This window comes from Vicugna pacos, chromosome 26, assembly GCF_048564905.1.
Source record: "Vicugna pacos chromosome 26, VicPac4, whole genome shotgun sequence".
Taxonomy (NCBI): domain Eukaryota; kingdom Metazoa; phylum Chordata; class Mammalia; order Artiodactyla; family Camelidae; genus Vicugna; species Vicugna pacos.
In genome coordinates this window covers 19,697,242-19,710,156 of record NC_133012.1, presented here as the reverse complement: position 1 = coordinate 19,710,156, position 12,915 = coordinate 19,697,242, and the positions used below count along the sequence as shown (strand labels likewise).

The following is a 12,915-nucleotide window of genomic DNA, read 5'->3' as shown; positions in this document are numbered from 1 at the left end:
CAAGGGTTGCCTGTCACCACCAGAAGCTAGGAAGACACAAGGTAGGATTCTACCCAGAGTCTCAGAGAGAACAGGGTCCTGCTGACACCTCAATTTCAGAAATCTAGCTTTCAGAAGGATAAGAGAATAAATTTCTATTATTTTTAAGCCACCCAGTTTATGGTGCTTTGTTAAAGCAGTCCCAGGAAACGAATATAGGGTTCTTATCCAAAAGGAAGCACTCTGTCTTACAAACAGCCAAGGTTGGATGACTGACAACTTGGCAAATGCAAAGTCTCCCAGAATTAATGGAGGCTTTCATAAAGTCTGGACAGTCCCATTTTCCAAAGGGCTCTTAGGTTGGTCCCTCACTCCATGTATGTACATTGGAAGGAGAATTCTGCCCTTGGAGATGGTATCTTAGTGGGACAGCTGCCTGTAAAATGAATGAGCTAAGTCACAAACCCAGAGAAACAATTCCATTGGTTCCTTGGGAATTACACTGGTGTGATCAAGTCACAAAGTCTACCATTCATTTGTTTTTAATGGATGTGGTCATTTTTTGGCCACATTTTTTTCCCAAACAACCTATTTTGATCAAAGCATACTAATTTTAATTGGGTTCTTTAAGAAGGTTATTTCTGTATATTCTTAAAAACTGGGGCACTAAAGATGGCACATACAAAGAAGCTTAAAAAAATAATCTAAAGTGATACAGAATTTTGTATTTTTAATACTCCTGGTACCGTTAACTGTTCTATATACTGTTTTGTACAGTTCTTTGTTCTCCTAAATTATTGACAGCTCTGTTCCTTTCCTCCCCACACGTATATATTAAAAAAAAAAAGTTCTAAGTCACATGCAGATTTTGTGACAAAATTAGCAAAGAAATAATTTCTTTAAAAGAAATATTTGTTTTCCCAAATCAAGAGTGCTCGGCTCATTGAAAACAGAAAATACTCAATACATATTTATTGTATTGATTTTCATCTGATAATTCTAAAATACTGTGATTTCAATGTTATGTTTTATTAATTCTTCAGATTTGCAAGGGAAACATGTTTCTACTACAGTATCATTTAAGAATATTAAATGACCTCTTTAAATCTCTGTTAATATTTATAAGAATATAAACTGCTTCAAGTAGAACTTTAGACCTAGAAAGCACTTTGGAGACCTTTTGATCTAAACTTTTCATTTTATGGATGAGAAAACCAGAATAAGAGAACATTAAAGACGTGACCAATGTCATAAAGTTATTACACAAAAGTCCAAACTGTAACTACTGTCACCCAAGGCTCCAGAAACCCAGTTTAGGGGCCCTTATTCCACAACACCAAGAAATAAATATAATCATCCTGGCTGGCAGAGGAGATGCACAGGTAGCAATCAATCAGTGAATTTAAGCAGAGTTTAGACAAATGGTCCCTATCGTTAAAAGAAATAATGCATGCATAGCTCTTAGCATGATGTGGGGCATGTTGTTAAACAGAACCACTCTTGCTGTGTAATTCAGAGATGCACTGTGAAAAGTAGAACCCTGTGAACTTCCAAATCGGATGGACCTGAGTTCTACTGGCAGTGTCCACTCACTGGTTTATGTAACCTGGGAAAACCACTTAATCTTTCTCTACATCTGTTTTCTCACATGCAAGACAGGAATAATAATGAGGTAAGGAATACCAAATATCAGATTAGTACAAGCACTAGTTGATATCAACAATGAAGTTACAGTGTTATGTGGTATCTTAAATCAAGAATATAAAAATTAAGAGAGCTGACTCCTGTCGTTAACACTAACCCACCCAAAACTGAAGGGAACAGGCCAGGCTGACACCAGCTGTATCTTTATCACCCCTCTACCTCACTCCTTCGCCACCTCACCGTTCCTTTGGCATTGACACTTCAGCCTACGTGCCCTGACACTGCTGCCTGAGTGTTCGGCATCCTGCTTGTGTTTCTCTTTCTCTATAGGCTCCATATTTTTAAAACTCTGCTTTCCTTCATGTCATTCTCAGGCACCTGACCTTGACCTAAGATAATGACTACTTGGTGGATGAATTTATCTAACTATGGTAGCTTTCCCAAGTTACTAGTCTCTGCGATGCTCCATGAAGGAAGGTCAGGTGAGTCTGGGAAATGCTGTACACGAAATCTCACTGCAGCAGAGGCCACCTTTAGATAAGGCCTACCAGTATCTCCTCAACACCCCTGGCTCCCTTTCACTCTGAGGGCTTTCCACTGTAAGCACCTATGACTCGGCCTGAGGACACTCTCTGACTGGGAGCATGCTGTGCCAGCCTCTGCGCAGAGCCAGGGTATTATGCTGCCAGGAGGAGCCCTCAACCCATGGCTGATGAGAGCTGACAGAGATCTACTCCAGCTTCCTTGTCCTCAGCCGCCACAGCTCTGAGGTGGTTCTGCAGTTTCCCAGAGGTCATCGGTGGGAGAGAGCCCCAGATGCCCACACCAACAACTTGCTCATTAATGAATCCTAAATTGGCTTCCTTCCCCACCCTGGCACACTTCCCTGACATCTTACCAGTACTCCCTGGGATCATCACTGACATAAACTATTTGTCTTAGGATCTGTTTCTTCTCTCTTGGGGATTCAGGACACATGCTAGCAATGTTAAAGGCTATGCGAAGTGTTTTAGGAAAGATTCATTTGACTTTTATATCGTTAGAAACTTCATTTAATAAGTTTCCCAAACTTATTTGGCCATGGGAAACTTTTAAAGGGTAAGAGCTTTGACCATCTTATGAAACTAGTGTTCCTCTAGTACACTTGGGGAAATGCTAAACTAAGCATTGATGGCTGACAAATTAAAGTATTACCCATCTCAGAGATATCAGTATCTTAATGGTTTCTTCTGCACACCAGTACCTTCTGACTACAAGAACTAGGTCTGTTAAGGTGAGAATTTCAGTCTCTATGATAGGTATGATGGAAAATAATTTTGGAGGGATGTGTCTTGCCATATCCTTCAAATCAAATCAGGTCTCCTCTGCTATCAAGAGCTAACAGGAAATGATAGACGAGTTTCATGGTTAAAAAGTTCAGTATGTGATTTGGAGGACGGTGCAGGAGCTGTACGGGATGAAGGTGGTTATTTCCTGAAATTACTTTGAAGAGAAGTATCTTTAGGAAGAAGAGATCACATTTCAGTGGTCTCAGCCAAAAACAGCAGATGCCTGGGACTGTAATATCCCTTAAGGTGTTTGAGGAATAATGGTCAATACTGATCAGAATTTTAAATACTTAAGTCTTGAACTACTCTGTGAAATCCATAAAAGAGTAAAAACCTGGGTTCCATGATAGAGAAATACAGACTGGGAATATTTTAGGAAACATTTTTGCTCTACCTTTAACACAACCACTGGCAATAGCCATGTAAGGTCCAAACTAGAACTCACTGGGAGGAAGCAGTAAGGAGTCCTGTAAATGCATAGTACTTGGGAGGTAAGTGAGTGGGCAAAAGGTCAGTGTGTGTGAGAGGGTGCTTAATTCGACTTGGGAAAGTTCATCTCCAGGGCTTGACTTGTGCCACTCACAACAATTCTCTTTCTAACTCTGCCATTTATACTCCTCTCCCTTGTCATCTCTGTCACACTATCCCTTCTCATGTCCATTTTCAGATGCTGAGATATTAAATATTTTTAAATGAATTGCCATGAATCAATGTTAAAAGATTCTACTTTTTTTGTTAACATTGCTTTTTGAAAGTATTTGTCACTTGTAAAATACTAATGAAAGAGACACAAATCCATTAGGAGAAATTTTAAATAATCCTAATTCTTCTGGAGGTCCATTCTCTGGATTAAAAGCATCAAGAATAGAAAACAACCAAGGAATGAGAAAATGTGAAGAAGGAGTACCGAGAATCAAACACGGCCAAGAGACCGGAGATATCTGACATTTCCATCTTCATCAAGGGGGATTCTGTCAAACAGCAACTCAAACTCTTCATCAGTAATCTCCACACCAAACCTGAAGCGAATAGCAGTTAGCATCAGTCACCCCCAAGTTCACATTTGGGTCACCCATACCCACAATACCCTAAGCATATGGCTGCCATTAATGCTTTGTTACTGCTGCAGTCCTCCAGATCAAGAGCACCACGTGAATATCAGAGGTTAATCAGGGTTTTGATCGTTTCAGCTTTCTCAAAGAAAGAGATTCTACCCCAGAATCCCTGCATTGGTGGTGCACAGAAATAGAAATACCGGCATGTTGAATTGTGTGTGATTGTCTTCTATAAAAAGTTATTCATTACACTAAAACACTGGTATTGCTTAAACAAGTTAACTCTGAAAGGCCTTTCAACTGGACTGCTTAGCATGAGAGAAAAGGTAGAGAAAAAAAGTGCCTTTCGAAAAACAGCTTCCTAATGCTTTTGCAAAGCATTTCATAATGGCTCTAAAGATATTTTGCATACAAATATTTAAAAAGTGGCAGTGTTTATTCATCAGCAAGAAAGTGTTTTCATCTCTCAAGAACAATCAAAACATAATCCTTGAATTACTGGCATAAATAAGAATGACTTGAGCAATAATAATGAACAAGGCATTCATTCATCATTTTGCAAAGCTGGTAAGACCCAGCTGACTTTTGGAAAAGAGGGGAATATATTTTCCTTCAGTGAAGACATGAAAAACTGTTTTTTCCATTTTCATTATTAATTTCTTGATAATTATAAAACAAACACATATGGCATTAAGAATAATGCAACAAGCAAAAATGGCTTTCTCATAAGCTGCAAAGAATAAAGTTATCACATATTTGTATTTGAAGTACTTGAATTTGAATAGCGTCTCAGGGACTTTGCATTTGGGTTCCTTTTTGTCACTTGCATAAAGTTAGGGAAAAAAGGATAGAATCAACTATTTCATGAGACACATAACACTTTTATCTTATCCTTTGTTACACTTTATTCTTTTTCATTTCTTAACAATGAAGTTACCAGTACTAATGAATAAGTCTTTGGCACTTTGCCTGAGAAATTAAAATTAATTCTCAGGTTTTATTTGGACTTAAACTCATAAATTCTTAAAAAAGAAAATAAGCAGGTTTTTTCACAGACATACTGGAAAAAATACCAGACTAAAAGTTAAGAGAACTGAATCTAGTCTATATCCATCATTATACAGTTGTAATCATGGCAAAATCACTTAACTTCCATATTTCAGTTTTCTGAACACTCCAATAGTCTGTAAAGTCTCTTTATCTTAATTAGTAGTAGTCACAGGATAACGAGATAATGAAAATAAAAGTGCCTTGGAAAACAGAAAGTATCATAGAAATATTATGTATTGTGTATTACTATTACTGATACAGAGTACAGGTTTTAAAAAGAATCTTCAAAAAATATTAGATGCGATTGCTTAAACCTAACAGGGACATAAGCGGCCCTTTTCCTCAAGAGGCCGTCTCTCTGGGTGGTGGTATGCTGTAGTAGAGAAAAGCACGGCTTCAGATTAACTATGCCAACAGCTGAATCTGAGCTCTGCCACTTAGTAGCTGTTTGTGGCCTTAGGTGATTTACTTAATTCCCTGAGCCTCAGCTTCTGTATCTATAAAAAGAAAGATTACTTTTAAAATTGAACAAGTGGATATGCATACATGTAATATGCACATGCTCTCTTGAATGGGAAATGTATTTTCTTAATAGTTAAACTACTTTCATTCTATTGGTGGATAAAATGAGGCTCTCCCTAACTCTTCACTTCAATCCCACCTGTGTCCTAGTCACTGTCATACCACACTACTTTTATTATTACTTTCTTTGTTACGGTCTGAAATTATCTTACCGGTTTACTGACTTCTTGGTTATTGACTGCCTTTTGTTCCCACCTCTTACGTAAGCTACATGAAGGGAGGCATCTTGTTTATCTCGTTCACCACAGTATCCCTAGAACCTGTACCAATGTCTGGAAGGTGCATAACAAATATTTAATAAGTGAACAAATGAATAACTCATGTCTTCTACAAGGGTATGTGTGCTTATAAAAAGAACTTTTAAAAGCTACCATTCTATTACCCATTCTAACAGAAGATATCTGGATGCCCCATAACAGTGAAAAATTAAAGTTAGATATTTTTGATTTGGAATACATTTTACACTTCTAATTAAATATGGGTATCTTATATTCACAAATTTAACCTGACTTCTATTAAAATAATAAAACCACATTTATTCATTCTTCTAGTTGTTCAACAAATATTTTAGGACCATCTACTGTGTTAGACATTATATTAAATGCTTGAAATACAGAGATAAGACATCTTACTCTATAGCAAGGAAAACAGACAATAAACAAGAAACTGCAATAAAATGTGATGAATGTTATGATAGAAGAAATACAAGATATTAAGGGAACTTTTAACAACATGCCCTAATTTAGACTAAGGTGAGGAAAGGCTCCCTAAGGAAGGGATGAGCTGAGCGTTAGCTAGGTAAAGCAGAGAACCAGAGAGAAAGAGCATTTCAGGTAGAGAACAGGTACATTCTGGAAATAAAAGGATCTCAATTTTACTAAAGCCTAGAGTTCAAGTGAGAGAAGGGAGAGAGACCAGGCTTGACAGAAAGATGAATGCCAGGCTGGACAGGCACTATAAACAGGCACTTTTAAGAAATAAGGGCTTTATCTGAAAGGCACAGGAAGCCATTGTGATGGGTTGTTTGATGTGTCAACCTGACAGTCCCAAGCTATTTATCAAACATTAATCTAGGTGTTGCTAGATTTGGTTGTGAATGTATTCTGCAAACATGATTAAAGTTCATAATCAGTTGACTTTAAGTAAGGGAGATTACCACAGACAATCTGAGTGGGCTTGATTCAATCAGTCAAAAGGCCTTAAAAGCAGAACCAAATCTTCTCTGAAGAAGAAATTCTGCCGGTGGACAGCAGCTTCAGCCCATGCCTGAAAATTCCACCCTGCCCTACCCGACAGCCTGCCCTGTGGAGTCTGAACTTGGCCAGCCAGCTTCAACCAGTGTAAACCAATTCCTTACAATAAATCTCTTAATATGTATCTCCTGTGGGCTCGGCTTCTCTGGTCGAACCCTGACTAATTATACCATTAAAGGATTTAAAGCATGTAGTGACCATCAGATTTGTGTTTTTAAAGGCACTTTATCTGAATTTAGAGGGATCTGAGAGGGAACAATACTTAAAGTCAAATAGACACTTCGGAAGGAGGCTGTTGAAACAGTCCAGGTTAGAGAAAATGGTGGCTTAATCAAGACAGTAAAAGTACAGATAGGAGAAGCAACAGATTAAGGATATTTCAGAAGTAAAAGATACAACACTTGATTTTTGGTTTGATGTAGGAAGTAAGGGAGAAGTAGTCAAGGATAATTCCTGGGTTTCTGGCTAGGGTAACTGGGTAGCTAGGGGTGTCATTAACTGAGATAAACGAACACTAGAAGAGGGACAGGTTGTGATGGTGTAAGTGAAGATCATGAATTCATTTTCAGACATGTTAAGTTTGGACTATGATACATTCAAGAGGTAGTGCCCAATAAGTAGTTAAGAGATATGGGTCTGAAGCTCAAGACAGCCCTTGGCTGTGGATATAAATTTGGGAGTCACTTTTATATAATTTATATGACATGTATATAAATCCTGAGGCTACAGGATTAGATGAGATTGTAAAGAAAAATACATAAAGTGAGTTGAGAAGAGGACTTAGGACAGAGATCCTATTTAAGGAATGAACAGAGGAAGAGGTGCTGGCAAGAAAATTTAAGAAGTAGTAGAACAAATGACAGAAAGGAAGCCAAGAGACATGGTAATGGAAGCCAAGAACTCAGTGGGCTTCGAGAAGGAGGCAGTGGTCAGCCATTTCAAAAGCAGTCAAAAGGTTAAGCAAACTATGAATTTTTACTGAATTTGGACATATGGAGCTGATGACCCTGGGGAGAGTAGTTCTAGTAGAGTGATGGGGTCCAAAACCATATTGTAATGGACTGAGGAGTCAGGGGAACTTGAGGGAAGACACTGGGAATGCAGATCTCTCTCAGGAAGCTTAGATAAGAAGGGGAAAAGAAAGAGAAGACAAACAGGAAGGAGAGGTAAGTCAAGGGAGCCTTTTTTTTTTTTTAAGATGAGTAGTATGAGCACAGTTAAACTGTTAAATGCTGACAGGGGCAATATGAAGGTAGAGGTTAAAAACAGAAAAAAGATAAGGAATTACTGATAGATCCTGTGAAAGAAAGATCAAGAGTACAGGTAGAAAGGACAAAAAAATACCCTTCACAAAAATGGAGAAATGAGGAAACAATGGGTTTACAGGCTTTTAAATATCAGGGGCTTCCCTTTTTCTCCCCTTTTTACTGTGAAGTAAGATGCAAGTTTATTTACTATGAGTGAGGCAGGCAAAGAAGGTGAGGGTATGTGTTTTGAAGAAACTGAAAAAGGTCTGAACTAAGTGTAGTGGAGAATGGGATACAGAATCTGACTAAGAGAACATAGCAGAAAGTGACAGAATATGTTGACAGCCCAGGTGAGGTTGGTGACATTGAATTTATAGTGGTATAAATCTACTCAGTACTGTGATTTTCCCAAGCAACCCAGATGCAGGTGAAGATAAGGTGGACAGTTGGGCTCATCAAGTTCTGGGAATCTGCCAGATGGGTATGAATGAAAGACAGCAAAGCAAGAGGATTTATAATATTGACAAAAAAATGAGTAACATGTGGAACAATAAATCTAATCTGTGTTCGAGCTTAGAGCAGGAAGTGCGAACAGGTGCATAATGATGGACTCGGGAAATAGCAGAGGGGTCAAAGAATGGGAACAGATAGAAGATACCAGTCAGGAATAGGCTGAAAGTATGATTTCATAGTTGTAGTTATTTTGGATAATGACATACTCTGTTGGGACAGACACATAGATATGAGTAAAAACTAATATCTACTTAGAATTTAGTATGTTCTTAGCACTGTGCTAAGCATTTTACATGCATTTTTCCCATATAATCCCCACAACTACTGATTAAGTATTATTATTGTTTCTAATACCGTCCTGGTCAATGAGATACGCGGTGCCTAAAGATGGTAGAAGAAAAATGGTCGGGAATTGGCACTGAGGAGAGAGGACAATTAGCAGCTTCCTATTGAAAGGGCTTCCGGGGAGGCAGCATCCTTGGTGGGGGACCAGATTACAGTTAAACTAGACTGTAACATTTAGAAGAAGTTAAGGATGTAGCAAAATTTATTCCTTGTGGATTGGGTGTTCTGACAGGCACAGTGGGAGGATTTTAGAAGGAGGCGAGGAGTGAGAGTTCAGAAGAGGGAACCAGAAGCCCAGGTGAACATTAGCATAAGAGAACACTGAGAGGGTATATAGGTGAGACAGTTGAGGGGGTTACCTCACAGGCAGTGTGACAAGGAAAATGGGTATGAGGCCACGTGGATTTAGATTTTAGAAGAAACCTTCAAACAAAACTATCCAGCCCCTATTTTTAGCTCATATCTCATTCTGTCTCTACAGGCAATGGGTAAGTTACTTAAATTTTCAGACTATAATAATAGCCAATATTTATGACTGTTTACTACGTGTCAGACACATTATGTGTATTAATTTACTTAATCCTTACAACACCACTATGAGGTATGTACTATTATCACCTCCATTGTACAGTGAAACATTAAATAGCTAGTCTCTGGTACAGTCTGAACTTGAGCCCTGCTTACTGACTCTGGAGCCCTAAAGCTTTCCATGTTGCTATTCTTACTGCTAGAGCAGGGCTGTCATTTCTCTCCCTACAACTGTCTTTCCTATATTATATACTTCCCCTAACAGAAAAGGTCTCTCCACAATCTTTCCAGAAAAACTTAAATGTTAATGTATGACAGATTATGACAATGTCAGTATATCCAAAGCTAACCTTTAAAACTATACTCTGCAAGTGGATTTTGAAATAAGGACAGTTCATCTTGGACTTTATCCAAGAGAGCTTACATTTTTGAGTACCCAAAGACACCCTTTACTTAGAAGATAGTCTTAAAGCATATAGCCCAAAGATAGTATTTTAGCACAGATATAGTGTTTAAAAATTGTCTGTTACATAATAACTTTATTCTATCCTCAGTGTGGAAACTAGCCTCTGATATTTCTCCATGAGGACAAAAAATAAGTAACTGTCAGGCTTGCTACTTTAAATTCTATAACAGACAATGTCTTGGTTTTGTTTTGTTTTTTTCTGGAATTTTCCATTTAATATTTTCAGGCTGAGGTTGACTTCAGGTAACTCTAACCATGGAAAGTAAAACTAAGGATAAAGGGGGAATTACTGTTATCTGTGTACAGAATGCAAGAAGTAATAAAAAATAAAGATTCAGCAAAGAAACAAACCACATTTGGATTCTATCTTAATGTTGATTTAGCAGTTAGACTTTGCTTTAAGAGGATGGCACTTCCAAGGAAACTAAAAGACTTAAATAGAAATGTGGTGTAAGGACTCATATTTAATGAAGGTTATTTTATTCACTGCAACAGGTAAGTACAATAGGAAAGCTTAAAACTGAAGTGTTTATGTATCAATTACTTTTGAGTTCTTCAGCAAGGACTTTGTAATTTTTATTAAATTACATTCTTTAGGAACCAAAAAAATACAATCTATATTAGCTAAATGTATTTTTGAATAGAGACAATACTATGCCTGCTATCATAAATTTAGGTTTGTTTCACTGTATTTTAGCATTTATTCTTCAACCAAATACCTGAGGACAGGACCATATATTTTCCTGATTAATTCATGTTTATTTGGATACTTAAATTATTTTAGTGTGAGATTAAATCATATTTAATATTCAAAAAGTATTTAAGAATGATACTCTTTTCTTTAAAGAAGTATTTGGGGATTGTTTTTACAACGTTCTTTAATTTCTTCATTCAAGCTTTTTCCAACTAGATTACTTTTTCTTTAAAATAAAGACAAGTATATACAGCACAGAAAAAAACAGTATTTTTCATCACTTCTGTCCCCTTCATTATTGTCAAAATCTTTAATATCCTGTTCTCTCAGATAACATCTGTGCTCCATTATAAAATAAATTCTCAGGCTATGGAAAAAGTATCTTCAGCCTTTAGTTCAAAGTGGAGAAATAATTTAAGCTAATGTTCCATGAATATACTCTTCTAACATTATTAGATGTTAAAACAAGAGCACAGTATCAAAAACACTGATCAAACCCAGGGTGATGGAAAACCCAGTAACCCCTAACACATATGCTAGATCTCTTGGCACAAGACATAGCTGTTACCTGTCCTGAATAATATGTATTGTCTTTTCTCCATCCTGTGCTCTAAAGTCAAGCTGAACTACCCTAGGAGATCCCATGGGCTTTAGCTGGAAGGGTTCTAGGGGACCAGGTGGAACTGAGCCTAAGATATGAGAATTACTACTGTGATCTTGGCACTATCAACCACGAGTAGTCAGGGTCACTCCAAACCCCCAGAGGATCTCCCAACTGCCTTTAGGGCTGTATCACCTTGATAGATAGAGACAGATAGATAGGCAGACAGACAGAAAGAAAAAGAAAAGAAGGAAGGAAGGAAGGAAGGAAGGAAGGAAGGAAGGAAGGAAGGAAGAAAAGAAAGGAAAGAAAGAAAAAATCTGTATCTATATATCTGGAAGGTTTTGTTGTTTGTTTTAAAAAAAAAATCAGACTACCCTCAAAGAGAAGGATATTTGATATTGTAGGGTAGTCTTTTATTATGTTAACCAAAATGAACACCAGTGAAGTGCTTTGAATAATGGCTTTTTTTTTTTAAGGAATCTCAGCACAAGTAATAAAGTGGGAAGTACTGGGTTTCAGTCCTCAGTTCAGCCTCTTGCTAGACTTTAGCAAGTCTCTTAATCTCTGACAGACAGCTTCTTTATCTGTGAAATGAGCAAAATAACCACATTCAACCTACCAACCTACAGGATTATTTCTAGGGTCAAAACAGTTAATAAACATGTAAAACTACCCTATTAATTCTAAAGCAGTCTCTTGATGTCAGACATTGATAATATTAACAATACAGTTGGGTAAAGTCACGTCTGCCTTCACGTCAATGCTATAACTGAAGTTGGGTGGCTAATTTCCTCACACTCCCATTGCATTCTCTGTTCCTCCAGACAAAGTAAAACCCGGTTTCTGCTGAATTTGATTTAATTTGAGTTACTGGGAAACAAACCAATTAGACAATGAATAATAGTCCAGGCAGGATACAGCTGAAGATTTGCACAAAAGAATGATGAGATGTTTGATCCTGAGCAGGTGTTCTCCCTAGATTGTCTAACCTGATGTTGACTGAGTTTGGAAAATACGGCTTGTTCCCAGGTGTGTAATCGCCGGGGCCATCGGCTTTTCGGGGCCGTGAGAGTCACCGGAGATCCTGTGGGAGGAGGTCAGGGAAATTTTCCAAGTTTTAAAGGCCTGGGTGGAAATCTTACCTCGAAGAACTCTTGTTACCGCACACAAGCCCTCTTCCTGAAGGAGCAGGACAACTCCAGTCTGTAGAGAACTACCGCCTGGGGCCGCTGAACTGTGGACAGGCGCTGCATGATAGCCCGCGGCAGAGAGGCATGCCGGGAAGGTGCAAGGCATGCTGGGAAACTACGGGGCACGCCGGGAAGGTGTGGGGCATGCTGGGAAGTTGCCATGCTGACCACTCTGAGAGAGAAAGAATGGAATGTAGGTCTCTGGGATCTTCCCAGGACAGAGGTGGCCCAGGAGCAGTGGAAGTCTTCAGTTACTCAGAAGGGAAATTGCCCTTGTCGTGTCCATTTTAGAGCTGTTCTTACAAGACAAGACAGCTTGGATTGTTTAAAACTAGCACCTCTTCGCCAAAGATGTGGCTCCCTCTTTGGGTTTCCCTAGTACCGGAGCTTGGTCCAAATCGCCCAAAGGAAACTGTTTCCTGGGGCCTCGTCCCACT

General features: G+C 38.3%; 1 long non-coding RNA gene across 3 annotated transcripts in view; it reads right to left on the bottom strand.

Moving 5' to 3' along the window:
- LOC116285664 (uncharacterized) overlaps positions 1–12,555 on the bottom strand; it is a 70,660-nt gene extending 58,105 nt beyond the window's left edge. For 2 of the 3 annotated variants that reach the window (XR_012064508.1, XR_012064509.1), the window contains exons 1-2: positions 12,431–12,555; positions 3,859–3,970 (exon numbers count right to left, since the gene is read on the bottom strand). This is a non-coding gene — a long non-coding RNA (uncharacterized lncRNA). Of the gene's footprint in view, positions 1–3,745; positions 3,971–12,430 lie in introns of those variants that run through there. The other variant, XR_012064507.1, reaches the window with a different exon arrangement.
- Positions 12,556–12,915: the final 360 nt, after the last annotated feature.